General features: G+C 42.0%; 1 protein-coding gene across 7 annotated transcripts in view; it reads left to right on the forward strand.

The window, feature by feature from the left end:
* The window catches only part of LOC118411351 (CMP-N-acetylneuraminate-beta-galactosamide-alpha-2,3-sialyltransferase 1-like), a 50,386-nt gene that overhangs the window by 21,460 nt on the left and 8,813 nt on the right, over positions 1 to 20,113 (forward strand). For 2 of the 7 annotated variants that reach the window (XM_035813588.1, XM_035813587.1), the window contains one exon: positions 15,706 to 15,778. The exons of 3 other annotated variants lie outside the window; for them this stretch is intronic. The gene's annotated coding sequence lies outside the window, so the exon portion shown is untranslated. Of the gene's footprint in view, positions 1 to 3,364; positions 3,504 to 8,164; positions 8,257 to 15,705; positions 15,779 to 20,113 lie in introns of those variants that run through there. 2 more of the 7 variants (XM_035813589.1, XM_035813590.1) reach the window with 2 other exon arrangements.

A 20,113-nucleotide genomic window follows, 5' to 3' on the forward strand; every position in this document is an offset into this window, starting at 1 on the left:
TCTATTACATAACCTTGCCACACTTTTCCGAATCGATCCGCTTCCCTGGGTTCTACAAGATATTAGACTGAGCTGTCTGAAAGTCCTGAGGCTAGCAAGCACAATGCCGACTTACGCCTCTCTCTCTCTCTCTCCGTTAATAGCATATTCTTCAAAAGATATCTACAAAACACACCCGTAACTGTGTTATGATATTATTTCCCATGTTAGACAATTTATGTATATTAAAAGAAACCGTTATTTTTCACTTGGTTGGGTAGCAACATGGTGACATATTTGTACCTGGATGGTCTGCCAAAATCGCACAAATCTTAAGACTGGTGAGTTAAGCCCCAGGCATATTCATGTTGATGTCAGCGCTACGTGATCATCAACAACGATTTTTCCCAAAGGGATATTTCCTTCAGGAGGACAAATAATCTAACGAGTTACTCCTATCCAATCATGTTTATCTGCGAAAATCAGGCAACTTGTCATACATAGTTTACTTCAATATCTGGAACGTTCGAAAGATTTCCTCCAGGACCATTCTTTCATTAGCAAAGGAGACTGCAAGGTGTTTATCTCCGTATTGCTCACAAATGGCGCAACATCTGTCTTCTATGAAATGTGTCTACCTCGAGCTTCAGAATCCCCCTTAGTATTGACACAAGATTGCTCAGAGAAATTTGATGTTAGGTTCAAAGTCTCGCGAGGCTTCGTGGCGGGACGAGAATTCGCGCGGTAGGTCCAGATCGAAGTTTTGAAGCTGCGGCTACTTAGAAAATCCTTTTTTTTTAAAGCCCTGTACTTAGAAACTAAAAGGCATAAGTTTTCACTTCTTACCAAAATAAAAGGAATACTACGGATTACAGGCAAGTAATATAGTGATATATACTGTAGTGTCAATGTGACAGTGAATATCTGCATAAACGTCAATCAATTCTTATCGTACGTCAATGTAATGAACTTTCCTTACCTTTTACATATCTCAGTGGAATCATAGATCAGACCTATTTGCATTTTAAGCAGCTCAACTCCAGGCGATTGCCTGCGACACGCATCAGAAGAGCAAGTGATTACTTCGGTTCAATTTGCTCTATAATTGAATTAGGAGATACAATCTCACCACGCATGTTGATGCCTTTCACATATCGACTAACTCGACATTAGCCCACATTGCGTAATGCCCATTGCATTATCGAGATTTCCTGACTCGACCTCTCCGTGCACTCAATTGAAATAAGATACGTTGCATGTACCTGTCATCTTCATCATTAGTTAAAGTTTCATACAGAAAGAAGCATCATTGAAGCCAAAATTTGCAATCAAAAGCGAAAGATTAACATTGTATTGAGATTATAGAATTGACACCGTCATTTCATGGTTCGTCAGATTTCACCATGACGAATAAACAACAAGGACGCCGCATTTCAGTTGGCAATGTTTGTACATTTAACACCATTGCACATGAACAGCCTTATATTGTAATCTCCAAGCAGATGTTTTACGACAGGATGTTTAATCGATGTACCGACAATCCCAGCTGATGGCAATGTGAACGACTCAGAGTCAGTCACGTTACAGCTCATATCCCCCAAGTCTCTTACGTTATTTCCTTGCATGCTTTTTAAGATGTAATCTTAAGATAATACAACTTCAATCTGTGTTGTGTGTCAACTGGTTTCTCAATTTTGCCTAACTTGCCTCAGGCGCCAGCGTTAATGGTCCCTTCGCTAGCTGTATCCGTTCCCGACTCCAATATCAACTTTGCAGGCCCTTTGTTTGGCCAACTCTATAATCCGCCTAACTCTTTATCTGCGACGGGTGGTATGATACCCATTAGAGCATCGACATCGCTTTAGTTTGCCTTTCTTAGTAATTAAAGCACCAGATAGGATCTTCCCCGTGTTTCCGCCAGCAGAGATGCTATCCCTCCATACTCATCACGGAAACCGCGTCTGAAATCCAGAGAATTCAATCCCATAAGGCTTGATGGATTCGAACGGAAGTGCAAAGTTCTTTCTCCAGCCTGAAGCTTTCTCTGCACACTGTGCCAAGATTGATGAACGTAATCAGCACTATCACGCTTTCGTTCCTACAAAAGTGTATGTAGGATTCTCAATATGTACTAGTTTATTTCGAGACATCGGTCAAAGTCCCGCAACTTGGCGTTAATTCTAAAAGGTAACGTTGAATCAATTGGGCAAGTTTTTTATCATCAACACAATGTACACCCTTCTTTATATAAGACATGTTTTAATGCATGTAGTAGCATGACTAATCACTCAATTCTGATTTAAGACAAATCGTCCCATTTTCAAACTAAATATCTAACATGCTTGCTTATCGACTTCTTACCACAGCGTCCCTTACTTTATTTCAAGAAATTTATCTTCCAACTTAAATGAAATTGTAGCCACCCATCGGAACGTGGCAGATCTGATGCATCGCGCCTTGATGTGTTCATACCATGCGGGCGATTCATTTTCCTCTGAAGTGGATATTGAATGAGATCTTTGAGTCACATAGCATCTCATAACAGCAACCATCGCCCCTCTGGTGATACGTCTGTTATGCCGTATTTACTCGTGTTGAGGAATATTGGATAATGCTTGAATAATTGTGTTGCAGTGCCCCTACCATGTACCGATGAGGCTCGTGGCTTCCTACGCACACTCAACGTAGAGTTAGGATTTTGTTTGCACCTTAAGGAGTGCAAGAAGTGGTTTTACTACCACTTACTGTGCATAGATTTTTTTTACTCTAATAAAAGAGCCTATTACTACCTAGTCAATATGTTGTCACAGTGAGGATGATGGCGTCAATTTGAGTCAATGTCATTTAGTTTCACCAAGCACCGAATGAAGGATAGATTAGTGTTGATTTGATCACAACATCCGGCGCTCTAAGAGATAAAGACATCTGGATGTTAATACATTAGGATTATTGAAAACGAAAGGAAGACTTTAAAAATCGTTAAATGACTTCCTTGATTAAGTCCTTCTTCAAATTGATTCCCTGGTAAACTGCAATTCCTGTGATGGAGTCCCGCCGTGAGCTCGGTTAGACCTCCCCCGAATTCGTCATGTATTTCTTTCCGTCCCATAAGCACAAGGGGTAGACCTGTGGGTTAATTGTTCACTCCCTTTCTATTTTCCCCTTCACCTTTGCGAAATGAATTATGCCCGAATGACAAGAATGATGTATTGTTCTCGAGCCGAGCTAGCCCGGCCGATAATGCGTAAAGCTGTACGGAGGTAACGGGTGGACCGGCGCGGCTGAGCCGGGTAGACTGCCAGCCGTCGCGTAGCCAATCGGAAATGGATGCATGACATACTCCAGCGGTTCCCAATCCGATATGTGCTAAACATCGTGAATAAGTATGAGGACGCCGAGCGTCATATATAAAGGCCTGTGCGCAGATCGGAGAGGAGGTGTAGTAGGACAGGACGGACCAGTGAGAGCTGTAGGAGCGGATCCACAACCTTCTGACATCATTCTCCTCGTAACGTGGACCTCAGGTACTGTTGTAGCTATCGATGTCGCAGCTTAAAATCTATACATGTGTTTGTGTAATGAAGTCCTTCAAAATGTAGGCAATTGCGTTTTTGTTGCTTGAATGGTCGATGCTTCCTTGACGTGTGATTACTTAAAGATTAAGAGTTGAGGCTCGAAGGGGAGCTGCGGGAGGAACGAACGTGTTGTGTTTATTGGAGAGACGATTTGATGGGTAATGGGGAAACCCAGTGTAAACCCGGCTTGTCTACATACACAGTGTGTAATAGACTGAAACTATTGGTTCTACCGTGTTCTGTTTTACAATCGTGTATCTCAGATTGCGTAGACTGCCCTACTAAGGAACAGCGGTTATTGTATTAGACCATTCGAATATTAGATCATTATCTTAAAATAGCCCTTTTGTCCAAAACTGTTCATTAAGTTGTATTTATTCTTAATGAAGTCTACCCTACATGGGAATGAACATGCCCAGCGTTTCTTGCCATAGGGTCTGTCCAGATATAAGAGTAGTTTAGTGGTTCAGGATGACGTATGATATGTAGCTATGCATATCAAGTAACATTTATGATAGAACTATAGAAGCAAATAGACCGGGTGCTTTTGTATATGGTTATCTTTGGAGAAAGAATGGCGTGTCCAATATCGTAGGATTGCGCATAGAATCTAATTGTTTGAATTCCATGCTTGAGGTTTAGGAAAACAGTTAAATGGACGTAAGGTTGGTCGTTATTCAATCTTTAGAGTTGATTTATGGAACTCAAGTTCAACGTGATGTGTTCTGTTCATGCAGTATTAATGCTTCAAACCACTGCACTGATATCCACGGAGAGAGCCAGGTCGGGAGTGTGTGTCTTTTTTCTTTCAGCTTGTTTCATCAATTATGCAAGCAACTTTCACTTTGTCTTCCCCTACCCTGTGAAATTCTACACCGGACAAGTCCAACAGCTCAAGTAAACCAAACTTAGCTATGCTTCCCGTTTCCTCTTACATGCATGCTGGCCTCTCAGCCCCTTTGATGCGTTAATGTAGGAATTCGTTATCAGATGATATTCAGTAAACCTGTGGATGATAGAGCATTTCTTCTTATCACTGGCAGGTACACTGATAATGTTTCTTTGATTGCGTGATAGCAGATATGCTCTGTGTTTGGTTGGGCAAATGGTGAAACCTATACAATTGTGTATGTACAACAACTTGTTTTGGTTGGCTGGTTGTGCAGATGGTGAATGCTATATACCAGTGTGTATGTACAACCTTCCTTCGCACAGTAAGTGAGACCTCATTTTCTTCCTAGCTGTCCCCTTTTCTCATTTGCCTCCAGACGAATCTATAGAAGACCAAAGCCGGCCTCTTTACCCTGTCATGATACAAAGCCGCTGCTGTAGAGGTCCTCATCTTGACTTGACCATTCCGTAGGTCTTTTGGGCTGGTGTCACATTACCCGGAGTCCTCACGCCATCCCTGAATAGTGGGTCTATCAGGGGAGGAAATAACTTTATTGATTTTTCGGGATCAAGGCCACTTTTTTGTTCGGTAAGTGATCAAAGGGTCTCCATTGGTTTATCTGTTGCTATGGTAGGGCCACCATGTTCATTGATTACCTTGTCCTGGGCCTGCTGCTTATTACAGGTATCACACCGGCGATAGTGGAGCTTTGGTTCGAGACAAACTAAGCAGAAAAGGTAGACACCCAATATACATCGTCCATCAAAAACGATGTTTTTCAGGTTGTCCTGGCACTATCTCGAATTTATATGATCAAAATGAACTGTGAATTGTACAAGGCAACATTCTGAATGAAAAGATAAACAATGAATTAACCAGTGCATATCATTGATCTAAATTTGCTTGTCTTATTTCCATCCCTGAAAATCATACTGGCCCAGACCTAAAGTCTAGGCATATTACGGAGGGAGGGGGTGCGTTCTGTCTATTTGTGAACAGGCTACTAGATTGTTGATTTCAGGCAAGGACGGGGTCTTGTGATTTTGTTCTGGCGGCAGGACCAAGGAATAAACAATTGATTTTGACCAAATTTTGCATGATGATTATTAACCATGTAAGAATTCTGTAGGGACATGCCATCCATAGGCAACACCTATCAGAGGGACTAAAGCTGTACACTATTACTCTGCTTGACACGGCCTGACCTTAGCCTAAGTTTGTGTGCAATGTCAGGGTATGCCCAATTAATAACTCCATGGTTTTGTACGTATATCACACCTTGTTCAACCAGATCCTACCAGCGTCGTTTCATGTTTGAAAAGTGTGACTTTCGCCTTGTCAGAGGCTTCAAATACCAGACAGTTCATTATGTATAAGAACTTATATTAACACAATGATATGTTATGATATCACTTCCTTGTGGGTGTTGGAAGGTTTCATTAAAATATCAACTCTTATAATGAAACAAAACTAGGAGTTTGCATACGTTTTGAATAACAATAAAACCACCCACCATCTGTTTCACAGTAAATAGATTCGATGCAGGTCATTTGTCTTCTTATAGGACCGATGATTGCTCATTGATTTAAATGACAACAGTATGTTCCTTGTACAACATTATGAATTGGCTTAGTTGGTCAGTTTAACCATGCCCTATACGGTCCGAATTGAGAAGAATGGTTTGTCTCCATCCGAAGTGATACAGATCTCTTCAGCCGTGTTTCTCACCTTATCGTTCAGCTCCAGACATTTAAATCGATCCGTGCTTTTTTGTCGCGACCTCCATGGTAAGCCCAGTCATCAAGCCGAATTCGCAGTATATGTAGCATTTCGAATAAAGTGTTAAAAACACTAAATACCTCCACTCATAAGATGCAAGCTATTGGGTTTACCATACACAGGCTATGCGTGTATTTCTATAGACGGTAATTTCGACAGCGTCACATAGCTATTTTGATGTAAAAACTAAGGCGAATGATGTGGTGAGACATCGGGACATCCATTGTAAACATTGATGTCCAAACAGTAAGCGGGATCAGCATCAAGTAGCGGTACTTTGCACTCTTCTATATGTTTGTCCCTTTTGAATATCCAAACTGAATACAATATATCATCGCAGTATTTCTTAATTCCTGTTCATTGGCTTCTCAGTTCTTCTTACTTTCCAATCATCCCAATGGAAATTTCCTACCTTTGTCTCTTACCCTGTGTCTCCCTATCTGACCTTGTACTGCTGCTGCGGTCTTAATGGTGTGAAAGGTACTCGCGTGACTACCTCACCTCACCCGACTGATGTCTCCCAACCTTGAACTCTTGCCCTGTGTTAGGTTCCCACACAATAGACTGTTCAGGTTATTGTATTTTCTCTCTGTGAATGCCTTGATTGATGGAGAAGGTCTTGAGTAAAAGGTTCCCTTACCGTAAACTAGATTGATGATCGTATGGATGGCAACCTTTTCACAATATTAACGTAGATTGTGTCATAATCGTACATTATTTTAGGTTCATATTTTGTAATAGTTTCCTGAGATACGTCATCATAATTACCAAATGAATCACTTAAGAAGATATCATCGTTATTACTGTAATTATATATAGTACCGTCAATACCGTAATGTCTTAGACGTAGACGTTCTGTTTCCCTTGTCATCTAATTATCCAAAATGAGATTATTGCTTTGTTGTTATGAACCCTATATTCCATGCAGCTGTGTAAATGTATCCAAATTACCAAGTTGGTAGCTACGTCAAAATCAGTAAGAATGCTATAAGACTTTCCTCACGATGTGCTCACAAATGTAACTACTCAAATTGCAGTGGAAGTGATCCAGGAAAATACTCTTCCTCGTAATGCCTTGGTTGGCATTTGCCGTTTCAGTTTGCTGCCCTCCCTTTACTGTAGGCAAAATGTCAGGGGGTTGGGCAGATAGGTAGGTAAGGATTTTCCATTTGTCACGGTTCTTGTTGAGCTGCTAAGGGAGCTTAGAGCTAAATAATACTGAATATATCTAAAATCTAAATACTACCTCTCCTTTGGCGTGGGATTTAGATGAAGCCTGTCTCCTGAGTACGAATGTTTGTTAATGTGTGCCCAATATCGATCCTTAATCAAATGGTAGCTTTTGATTTACGCTGGTCTCACCACGGCTCACATGGCTACGTACGACTGTCACAAAGAAAAGGATTTATTGCCAAGACAAGTTGGCTTTCTCTTACATCCAGAAACTTTGCAGCAATTTTTCAGGATTACACGTCATCGAAAACGTTATGCCTGTATATCAAAAGTTTTCGGAATCAACTTTGGAATTGAATTTCATATATGTGTACCTGACGAAACTTGTGCAAATAAACACCTGTCAAATATTGTACAGTGAACGTAGAACCCTCGTGTACATAGTCTGTATTTTATAGTTACATGCAAAAGTGATGAAATTAATTAGATTCATTATATCTTTCAAACATCGATAAATTGATTCAAGAGGATTGTTAGAATTATTGATTACGTGCAGCTGGAGAAAGGGATATAAAAGATTTATGATGTAGACGCTAACATGCATATCCGCAGCTCGTTGAAAGGATAGGATCAAATCTGAAGCAAAATCATGGCGCTGGAAGGATTTATGCTGCTAAGGTTAGCTTTAGGTCTGTCGTCATTTCCCCCGGGTACGCTAAGTGTTGGAGGCATAACTATATAGGTCGGATGTTGGCACAGCAGGGTATTTCCTAGTCTATTGAATCAAGAATGGAAGCGGTTAGCTCGTCATGGCACGGCTCAGCAGAACTCCGGAGGGAACACTGCAGAGCCATGGAGGTTAGTTGTGACGAATATGTATTGATGTTGTAAACGCGTTATAATTATCACCTCTGTGATTCATAGAAAATCTCCTGGCAGTGGATTGGAATTCAATAAATCTGTAAACGTTCCGCGGTAAGGCACATCTGTAGCAGGAATGGGTGGAGGCCCCGGGATGTTTCTGTGTGTTCCACTGTACAGGTTGATGATGCAGGCGGCATTGGAATGGTTAACGTTTACAACTCTGTCTCTTGTAACATCTTAGTCGTCAATTCATGACGTCCATCTAGTGGAACCCTCTATCTGCTGTATTTGTTGAACCTTCTGTTATATCTGCGTGTACACATACGCCCTGAGTACGTCCATACTCACACAAATCACATCAAGCATCGCATCGCAGGTACGTAATCTTTATCTTCTGTTATTAATGCACCGAAATCTGTTTGACCCTAATTTGCAAAGGGCATGAATATCGCGCAGCTCTCCGTGCATCGTCGCGATGTAACCATGATGAGTACAGTCCTGTGACATTGATAGCTGCTTGAACTTCTGTAGTCGATTCTGAAGTACTACTGATGGCTGGTGTCTGGTGTTTGGTGATGCCTGGCACGGTCTCAACACGGTAGTTCATGGAGCTGATGGAGCTGGTTACGTGTCCTGACTAAGGAAAGAGTCACTAATGATATTAAACATCTTTGCAAGCAGGTCTGAGTAGGGGAGCCCTTTGATGCAATGACTTCTTTTTAAGTTCATGAAGGAGGATAACAAATAATTCTTATTCACAGTATGTCTTGGTTTAGTCAAAACTAATTGCTATGAATGTCAACCTTCTGCTTCAGGGAGCTCTAGGTGAGGGAGGTGTTAAGTGTATCGTTCTGACCATTGGTTACAAATCTGCAGTCGCGCTGGCTGTCGCGCCAGACTGCCATGGCCAAGAGCTCCACTCCCAAACCGTTTCATCAACTATCCGAATCTTATCCATATTGCCCGGGTTCAAGCGTGTACACCCTTTTGTTTGCTCGCCTGGGAAATCTTGTCATTCTTCTTTTGCCAAGAGTGCAAATTGAAACTTCAATCATTGCCGTGATTGTTCCCATATTACAGACTTCGATGGGATGCCCCTGCAAATGGAACCGGACAAAGTGCACATTTATTTCCATCGGCAGGTGTCTTTGAAAGGATTCCAAATCAAACGTATGTTTTCTTTGCTCCAACAAAATCGATGATATGTTACCTGAAGCATTTTTACGCCCTACTAAGTTTTGGCTACTCCCGACCCGGCTTGTCATTGTTACCATCTATCATGAGGAAAGTTGCTCAGTCAAGTAGTAACCTGCCATCTGGAGAGCAATGGATTCTTCTCGAAATGGAAACAATATGCTAAAGCAGACGAATACCCGTCTCTGTCGAGGCGCCAGCCCCTCGGATATCATATTTTCGTACGTCAAACTTTACCCTTGAGGGGCTGTATTGATATTCGCGAGATTAGCATCAGCCATCGCGCCGGAGGGGGTGGCGGCACAGGAAACAATCGCCTTCCCCTGGCACTCACTATACAAACTTTGATGGCGTTAACCTGGAGATACTCTCATCCCATTGGGGTTGCTTTTAGCTTTCGTAATTTTTACGTTAGTACAGATGATTTGGGCGGAGGGGGGGTGATAAGGAGATGATTAGCATGTTCCCACGTCAGGGGATTGTATACAAACTGTTGAATCATTGTAGAGGAACGAACAAACGAACAAACAAACAAAATATATATGTAGCTCCATACCACTACGTGTGCCTTGCATCCTACTGTTAGAACACGTGTTATAACATCTGAAGACATCATTGAAGCCCATTACCAATTGATTTTCCAATATCCAAATGGCCACCTTTTAGCTTTGAACCCAACACCAGTAGTTACCTATTGTACGAGAAACTAACCCTTCTATGCCCAGAAACGTTTGTGGAAAATACCATCATGACAAATGCTACACACCATCACGGCCATCAGGTATGGTAATTATGGGATTTTGATAGAATCTATACGTTTTACCAGCTAGACAGCTGGCCAATGCCATGCTACGCATCTGTCTGTCAACTTGGTATCTACATTCTATTAAGTTTTGGTACTGCCATATCGTTATTCGATGTTCTTTTGATACGGTTTGTTGTGCTGCAATATCAGTGGTTAATGCTATACGTTACCCAAGGCCTTTGGTTGGCCCACGTCAGCGCTGAAGCGTATGCCGCCTGCTGGGGTAACAGCAGCTCGGCCCCGGTCTTGTACCATGTTCCTTTCGCAGACCTGATCGATTTCAATTTGGAGGTCCATGTTGTATTTTGGGATGAGACATTGGTCAAAGTCAACAGAGCGATTGCCTCCACTACCATGGCCTTGTCTCTGCAGCTTAAATGTCTCAAGGGTGGGAAAGAACATGTTCTACCTACAAGCGTGGTAATTGTGGCTAGTGCCATTAAGGTTGGCACGGCATTTCTTAGAAATATTCTGCATGCAATCTCCCCATGTTTTTATCACTTAGATTAGGCAGTTATTTCGTATTTCATACGTATGGAATTCATAATGGCAACATTCCAAGCTATTTCGTAAATGTGGGCGGTAGGAGCCAAGCACCTTCATCGAACCTGAGCGAAGATTTGTTGACTGCTTAGACGTAATGGTAGCCGCCAAATCTGCCGGGGCATTTTATCACCGCTAGACCACCATTAGGGATGAATTTTTCATGGACCAATTTAAGAGGTTGGCCTTTGATACAATCCATTGGCATTAGCCACTGAAATCATCTAATGAACGTTATCGATTGGAAAGTGAAACATGAAATCCGTCTCTACTTGTCAGAAGATAACGCTGGAGGTGGAATACATTTTATGAAGCCGTCTTCATTCTACTTTTAGCGCTATGGCTTCCTTATTAAAGGCTGGCGTCAGGGAAAATATATCTCCAGTTATGTAGCCGCTATATCTGCGTTTTGTTTATCAGTGAGTGTACTTAAATTCAAAGCCATCACATTCTGTCGACAGCATCTATGACATGATTCCATACATCGGAAACTTTCACACCAATACAATTTAAAGGCATGGTTGAATGAGTTGAAAGAGTAAAGATTCTGAGTTCTGTTGATAGCCTCCGTAAATAGGTCCATGTATCTGTTTATTTTTCAGTTTCCAAATTTTCCGAACTCGTGTAAGCCGATGCTTTGTGTGATCGATATCTTGAAGCGCCGTAAAGCACCCATCCTCAAACATCTCATGCGGCGAAATGGTCCTGAGAAGATCACATTTAAATTGCATATCTCTGTATATTCACGTAATCTTGTGCTTCCCTCCGATCGCATCATGGGCTTCCTATGAACGACTAACTTAATAGAAAAGAAATACTTTTTCCCAAATAACCCGGCCAAATGGCGCGTACATCAGAGAGGTAATGTCGGTTCTAGTCATCCACATCACCGGAGTTCCATCTCGACCGTTCCACTCGGTTGAATATTAGACTTAACCTCAGACAGCACGATTACCCCATCAGCGTACCAGCTATTCTTTATGATTTTGAGGCACATAAGGTGTGACAGCGTAAGCCGTAATACGCCAGGAAACCGGATGGAAGAAGACAGGTACTGCCATGGTAAATTATACATCGTCCTGTCTCCTGCTACAGACTGGTGCATGGGCTCTATTTGTCCTGTTCGCACGCCCAAGCTTTTTGTAGAGCGTGATCTTGAAGCAGGTCGATGATATGGCTTACCCATTAACCCTTTGTGACTATCTGACGGTCCACTGCCTGTGTGACTCCACAGAGCGAGGTCTAGAGTGTTACCCCCCCCCCCCCCACACACACACACACACTCGTTCTTCGCCTTGTCTGGTATCTTGAACGTTCTTTAAGGCTGTGAGCCTCTGACTATCTTGGTGCACTGTCAGTACATTATGCAAAGTGTGAGGGGGGGTGTGTAATACTTTCTAAAGTTGCATCCAGAAGTTGGGATCCACGTCCAGGTGCAGGAATAGTTAATTTCGACACCGCAACAAAAACTAGAGATCCATTTTAGTATGGTGGGGTACATCGCTCATTTTCCTTGACCCATCGTTCATGGACTTTATACAGTCCTTTTCCCCAGTGCTATCGCCGCGGGCAGGAAAGACAGATAGGCCAATACATCCGACACAGGTGACTTACGGGAGTCTCTTCCTGGAACTCAGCCTCGTCCCTCACCTCACGCGAGCTTTGTTCAGCTGTGACGTATGAGGTTTCGGAAAGGTTTTTCCCCTCGCGCATTGCATTCTCTCAGACTTATGCCTGTAGGAAGAAGCATCTGTTCGGACGAGATACATACTTGGGGTAGGGCAATGTGCGGTTTATTAATTAGGGTAATTTTCAGTAGGACAGTTTTGACTAGCTCCATCTGTTGACTGCCTAGTGCTGCATCATACATTGTTTATTAGCTTTATGTGTAGGATCTCACAGATTAGATGCTTCTGCATAACTTCACATGTTGACGGATGTCTCTATGTAATGCGTTGTGTGTGAGCTTTACTTGATGTTGTCATAAAGCTCATACAAACTGTCAGTTAGCGGCAGCTGATGTATACGTGTCTTTGTTGCAAGCTTTGTGATGCGGTGGCGCCCGCCGTCTACAAAGTTTGGCTTGTCAGACATGTCAGAATAGGAAATTGAATCCAGACAGGTGCGGCCATGGATGTAGCAGTGATTTATTGGTATGACCAGATAGCTATTTCCTACACACTGGAACTGTTTCCATTATTTATCATTCGTTCAATTTCCTTATATGTCATCCTCCAACGCACTGCAACTTATACCATTATGAGTTTGTCAGTCTTGAGAATAGATGATTAATTGTCATGAATTTACAGCGCAATGAATGTAAATGATGTTTCATAGTCTATTCTGTTGCAATTCGTTTGGTGTGTTGTAAGCTGTACTTTTGGTGTGTGAGGGTTTCAGTTTTGGTTTACACATCTCAATCGCCTCCATGAAAACACACACAGAATCTCAAAACAAATAAGTCACATTTACCAATCAAAAAAACTGTAAGGGGAGACTATATTCTTGTACATGTACAGTCTTTCTGTATTTTGTGTTGTTAACTGCTTTTAAATCAAATTGCACCAAATCGGGACATTAAGAAACGCGAGATGCGAACTTCCGCGAGAAGACTCGTGGTTACGACGTGACATATAGACAGCGTTGTGACCTGTTTTATGGAGGCGAATCATAGATTTTGATGACAAGTGGCGGCGAAGGGACCGCGTCCTTGGAAACTGGCCCTCCTTGAAATTAACTTGCAGAAGGTCAAAACCTTCCAGGTCTTCTCTGCGCAGTTCTCTATTGCGGATGGCGTCCGCGTTTATGGCACTCTACTATCACAGAAATGAGTCTGGCGGCAATTCTTGGCAGGGACTATCGACATAAGAGGTGGTTTCGTGGCCCGCTCTGTTCTTGGAGGATTTGTGAGGGTAATTGCAGTTCAATACGCGTCAATCAATCTCTTTTCAGACCAGTTTACTGCCCTGATGGGGTCATCAAAGGCGTTGTTCCACCGCCGTGAAAGTAGTGTAAAAAAAGTTCTAAGTTTTAAGTCGATCTGCGTTTTTGTGATTCCCCCATTCGCTGATTCAAATTTTGGAAGCTTTTTTCACTAACCAAATCCTGTAGCTCACTACTGCTTCATACTCTTCCAATCGTGTGGTTCTAAGTTTTAAGTCGATCTGCGTTTTTGTGATTCCCCCATTCGCTGATTCAAATTTTGGAAGCCTTAATCACTAACCAAATCCTGTAGCTCACTACTGCTTCATACTCTTCCAATCGTGTGGTAATAAGTATTTGACAAATCGGTTACCTATCACAAAATTTCTTCAGTTGAATCAGTGAATGCTTTTGTGACCTGTGACAAATCTTGTGACATGCACGCCAATGTGCAATACTTCTTCATTACTTCGAATTCTTCATTTGGATCAGCAAATGATTTTGTCCCTTTAGGTAACATTCGTACATTTTCATTATTCGTCTGATTCGCCGGTCGTAATTACAAGTTGTCCTAAATAGGGTTTTCGGGTATGAAAAATCGAGTCACGTAATGTGGTTTAATGTACCTTTCCTTTCGCACATCATAATTGGCCTCATGCATTGATTATGTTGGCGGTTACCGTGAGGGTGAGGCACAATCAAGATGTAATTTTCTTTGTGGTGCAGCCGCATTCGGGATAGTGAATAGTTAACGTTGTTATGTTTGAAGATTTAGCAATGTAGTAGCAAATGTAATAACGACTTGATGTCACAGCTCGTGAATACTCCGAAATCGTCAAAACATATCGTAATTTGATTTATGTGTGCGCAAATGTTGCGCTATTGTTGCAGATTACCCAAATTCTCATGTGAGAAGTGAGTTGAACACAATGACCTACTCTAACTCGGAGATATAGATTTCCAGCACATCTAAATCTAGCCATAACAGATCAGGATATGGACTATGACTCTTATTAAGGAAATACAGAACAAGTCTCCATACACTCATGCGCTTTATTTTCCACATTGTTTCTCCTCATTTTCTTATAGTCATCCTTATCTCTTCAAAAAGACATGGAAAGGGAGAGAAAGCCTTAATGGTATTCACCAAACGTCCCAGCTCGCTGTCGAAGGATCGGAAGTATCTCAACACATCATCATTGAAATACCTCTCTTCAATGGACAAAGTAAGAATACTGAGCACTGAACAGGACTACTTCATGAGAGGTATAAAGGAGGCACTTCAGCCATCACAGCCAAGAAGAGAGGAGGGGCGTTTTAAACTTTCTGGCACGTTTGACCAATTGCTGACGTCACGTATCCGTATTGCAAGTGTCAATAAAAATCATGTGTCTGTAACTCTCATGAGTTAACGTTCAGAAATGACTGGTCATTATTGTTCTTGAAGAAGACAGTGGTGGTTGAAAATTCAATCCGTGTGTATACCTTTGTGTTGGAAGAAAGTTTAGTATTGTATTATCATTGCTACCAACACAGATGACCTTCCATGACAACCTAATGGCATTCATTGGTACCCAATGGCCAAGAAGTCAGTTTCTGCGTCCAAAAAGAAAGAATCGTTTAGAGTGATGAATATGGTATTAGGAACTTTAAATCGTACGCAGTATCTCTAACGAGCCTATATCCTATATCGAGGGCGACCCATTCCAATTAAGACATTGGACAGGAATACGACCCCTGGCGACGACCTGTCTCACTGCCCCGTAAACCTGACAGCCTAAAGTGGCGCCTTTCACTCCCACGAGATTGTGCAAGATTTGACATGATATGTAGACAATACCAAGTTTGGGGCTCTCCCTCTCAGCGCTCATTACTTAGCTTCACGTCGGTGATTACTTTAGACTCTCTCTCTTCGCGGACTGTTGCTGCAATTGGCGGAGAGCGCTCAACAAAACTTGTCTTCTCTTCACATACTCCAGATCACTCGATCAACACTTTCAACTCCTCCACTGATGATAAAGCTCGGTCCACTTGTACTCGACCATCTTGCCGGTGAGTACATTCGGTACATTATCAGAGGTGACGGCTCGTGTTCGCTCCACCTTTATAATGTCGATCGTGTAGCTACGTGTGGTCGAGGGCGCCTCTAAATTTTTCATGAGGTTGGTACGTCGATATCTAAAGGAATATACTGTTTTATTTGTCGTACTGTTATTTTGTTCTATCTGTATTCCGGCTGTAAAGTCGTACATTAAGTAAGCATCCGGATGGTGAATGATACATACGGAGTATTGCACTTTTGAAAAACATACAGAAAGAAAGACATGATATGCTTTAGCCCACTTACGCCCCGTGTTAGCTTTGAAATGCACGAGTTAAGCCTGTCTTAGAGAGAATCGACCTGGGTAATACCCCCTTAACCCGTCTGTACTATTAACGTTTGATATCAATCCGGACTCATCATCATCGCTCAAGTCGTGGATTAAGAATACGACAATTGACTGTTAGGCCGCCTTTTTCACTAGACGGCGATTGCTCAGAGCAAAATAGGATTTGTGTGATCATTGATTTCATAATTGGAATATGATGCAAGAAGCAGAAGCATGATCAAAAATCTCTAAAAAAAAACATTAAACATCTGATTGAAAGATTGGAAATACAAAACCACACAAAACGCAAAAGAAAATCTTTATCTATGAAATGCGTTCAAGGACCTGTAAAATCCTTAGTCGCTAAATAGCGGTTTCAGCAGGGTTTTTTTAACAGATGATGAAACCACACCCAGCATCAACATCACCGACCTAAATTGGAATGTAACCCTTTACTTTATAATTTGAATATCAAACAAAATTTAAATGTATGCTCGAAAAGACAACAAAAATACAATAAAATTCAATCGTTCTGTCAAACTGCTCGGTCGCAATGCCGTGGACTGTAACCGAATAGGGAGAGAAAGACAAGTGTAGCTAAATACATGGAAGCAAAGAACCACATTTTGAAGCAGTATCTTTAAATGATAGGCATCTGCAGTCAACAATGTTGCCATAAAGTCTAAAAGGCGACCCCAGAGATCTACGTTATTAGTCCGCCATTCACCCATTTTCCTTTAAGCTGTCAATTTGACCCCTGAGGTCAACTAACGAAGACGAACAGCGCCATAACCGACCTATAAACGTCCAAATATTTCCTTTATCACCATTATCCTGCTGCGTAAGTATTGTATACGGGTTTATGGCATCTGGTGTATTAAACTTTCCATATGGCGTAGTCAAGATGATACCATATTCAAGACCTGCTGGCAGAATATTGTTTTTACTTTGAGCTGCCCCGTATGGACTCTACTCATACTTCACTAGCCTCCTCCGCAGACCAAGGCCGCGTTAATGGGGGTGGGGGGTTGAGGGGAGGGAGGGTTTGTAATTAGCAATATCTATATGGCCTCTTCCAGTCAATATTGACCATGGTAAAATCCTATGTGTGTGATATTGAACATGGGTGACAGGGCATGGAAGAAAATATCAAAATTGCAAGTCAGCTGTCAAAAATAAAAAAATAAACGCCAACGACACCTACAAGGACCACGAAAGAGGCTAATATAATATTTCACATGATGCCGTGGGGTTTCCATGCCATTGGGTGAATAGTTGAAACAGAGCGCCTTGACAACACCATATATACATGTAGCTTTCCTGCATGTTAACGTGTCATTACCATTCATTTGTGCTCAAGTATGGCGCTTGCATATTTATCTCATGGGTTGTAAACATGAATCAGGTGTACCTTTTCTACATGAACGTGCTTAGATCTCAGTGTTACAGGAACAGGAGCATTCCAAGTATTTCTGACTTCTCCTGTCGTTCCTTCTCACGTTCTGGCCACCGGTGATTCATACAGCCCTGTTGTGTGGGCACCACACATAAATAGCCTGCCATAACGGCTAAGGTTGTTGTAAATAAGGCGCTCCAATAACGATTTGTAAAATGTGACCATGGCCTTTGAAACCTATAACGTGGAGGTGAATTGGCAGAGTGTATATTTCCACCGTCCTTTTTGATTAGTAAGACTGTAACGATTACGACCTTAACGCTGTAACTCTAAGAGTTGGCCGTTTTTTTTGTTGGTAGAAGACCATTTCCTGTTTATATCGAGCGTGTAAACGTTACTATGGAATTGTTGAAGAAAGGGGCACTATAACGTAAACAGCTTACTTTATAGCGGAAATTTGTCGATAGAACAAAGTGTTGCAACATTTTAGTAGAATTTTTCATCTACACAGCTGACATTTGCTATAGGCCGTATTGTACACATCATCTTTCAGTGAGGTAAAAACATAGCAAGTTTGTTACAACTAAGTTACTTCTACTTCAACTACATGTATTTCATTTTGCTATTAACACCCCTTAGATCTATAGAGCAACGAAAAAAAGCTGTTATCGCCTTGAACGTCTTGCCCTTTGTCATGTTGGTACTCTACCTACTTTCACTTTTATCCAACATGCGAAAATGTCAAAAGAAATACATACTCTTAAAGACAAAGACGTTCCATTCGCCCGACTATATAAATCCGTCTTTCATTAGGATTCACATATGTGGTGGGGTAGGCAGTCATCATGACGCACATTCAAAGCGCCTACCATCACCCTGCCCACTAATCAATGGTCTTACAGAAGAAAAGATGTATATGTTTGTCGCAAATAATTGTGCTTTTCCGGTTTGCAGAGAGTGCACAAACCCGTGAGTCAGTGCTAACATGTGATTTGCTCTAATAGACTTTGCCATTACCTTGTAGTTCCTGACAGCTGAAGGACTCTCGCCCTTTCTGCTGAGTAGTTCCCTTGATCTGAAGAAGGGTGATGAATATGTTTGTGGTGGATGATTTGTGTTATTCCGGCAGGCAGAAGGGGCAACAACCGTCGGTGACCGCGCATACTACCGCACAATATTATCTACTCGGATAGGAGTTACTAGCCTGCGCTGCAGGCCTGCTCGACTTTTCACAGTACGTAATTACGTGCACTTTTCTATCTGTGAAAATTGAAACATTGAGGTGGATGTGGAAAACTGGTTGTCAGCTCGTCTGTAGTGTACCAACGTTAACGGCCAAACAGTTACACTAAGGGATAGATGAGCAGTTTTCTGATATGTACCGTGTTCCGATTGCCCGCCGAGGTGTGGTTGCTGTTCGGACGGGCCAGTCATAACTTGTTATGCAGGCAGTTCACTGTATATACAACCAAAGTGCTGCATATAGTTAAAGAAACAGAGCTAGTTTGAGTCTGCACCATTGCTCATCATCCTCTATATCTCCTGACGACTGTAAGTCTCGGGTACCCACTGAGACGTGACATCACTTCTCCTGATAACCTTGCGAAAGGTCCTTAGATCTGTGTACCCATTACAGTCTCTTCTTAGCAGAGCACTTAGCTTAAAACGCTTCGAGGTCATAACACAATCATCCATAGCAATATCTCCGCGCCAGATCTTTGGGAGTACAACAGATCAGCAAGTATTAATGGGTTTTGTATCCATATTGTATGATATCAGCTCTTGAGCATATCTTCCAGCCCTAGCTGTACGTCTTTTACAGCTTAAGTCACAACTAAATGAAAAAGTATATGTATGCAATTTTGTAACGTTTCCAAGTCCATGCGGCTATTACTCTGATCCTAGTTACGTGTATTATTGATATGTTGTATCCAATTTGAGAATTTTCCAACTCAGTGTTGTTTGACAGTTCATAATTTCAGCTGAGGTTTATAGAGGTGAAAGAGCCATCACATTATGCCTGCAGAATAATCACCGGCAGTCTAAAGTCACGGAGAAGTTTCCATCAACCAAACGGAGTTATGAGAAGAATGCTAAGTAGATGAACTGTAGGAAGAATATTTAAGAAGAAGACGTTTTGGAAGTAGTGGAAGTGACTCGGTCGAGAAGATTTACTGGCCATCCATAATCCCATCACTTTGTGGGGATAAATGAAGCGATGTTTGATCGCAAACGCGTCCAGCATTGGTGGTACATGCTCTATCTGATCAAGGCTGCCGACAGAAGAAGCGTGCGTGGAATGGCTTCTGAATCTAAAAGGTGTATCCCTCAGAAGCTGAGGTACGTTAGCGGCGTCGCTGCGGCCGAGCGATTTGACAGAGAGCGCAACGAATTCCATCGATAGAAAAACAACCCTTTTATCCTTTGTGTGTCTTGTCTATTCGGTTATACCTGCACGTTTTGCATGATCATCTAATCATAAAGTGAAGGGCCACAAAGTCAATTCAGGACGCAACGACACCGCCAACGCTACTCAAGGACAATACTGACTGTTTCTATTGCACTGCAGTTAGGTGGCGCTGCTAACAAGTACAGTGAATTCCCAACCTGATGAAATCATCA

This window comes from Branchiostoma floridae, chromosome 3 (genome assembly GCF_000003815.2).
Source record: "Branchiostoma floridae strain S238N-H82 chromosome 3, Bfl_VNyyK, whole genome shotgun sequence".
Taxonomy (NCBI): domain Eukaryota; kingdom Metazoa; phylum Chordata; class Leptocardii; order Amphioxiformes; family Branchiostomatidae; genus Branchiostoma; species Branchiostoma floridae.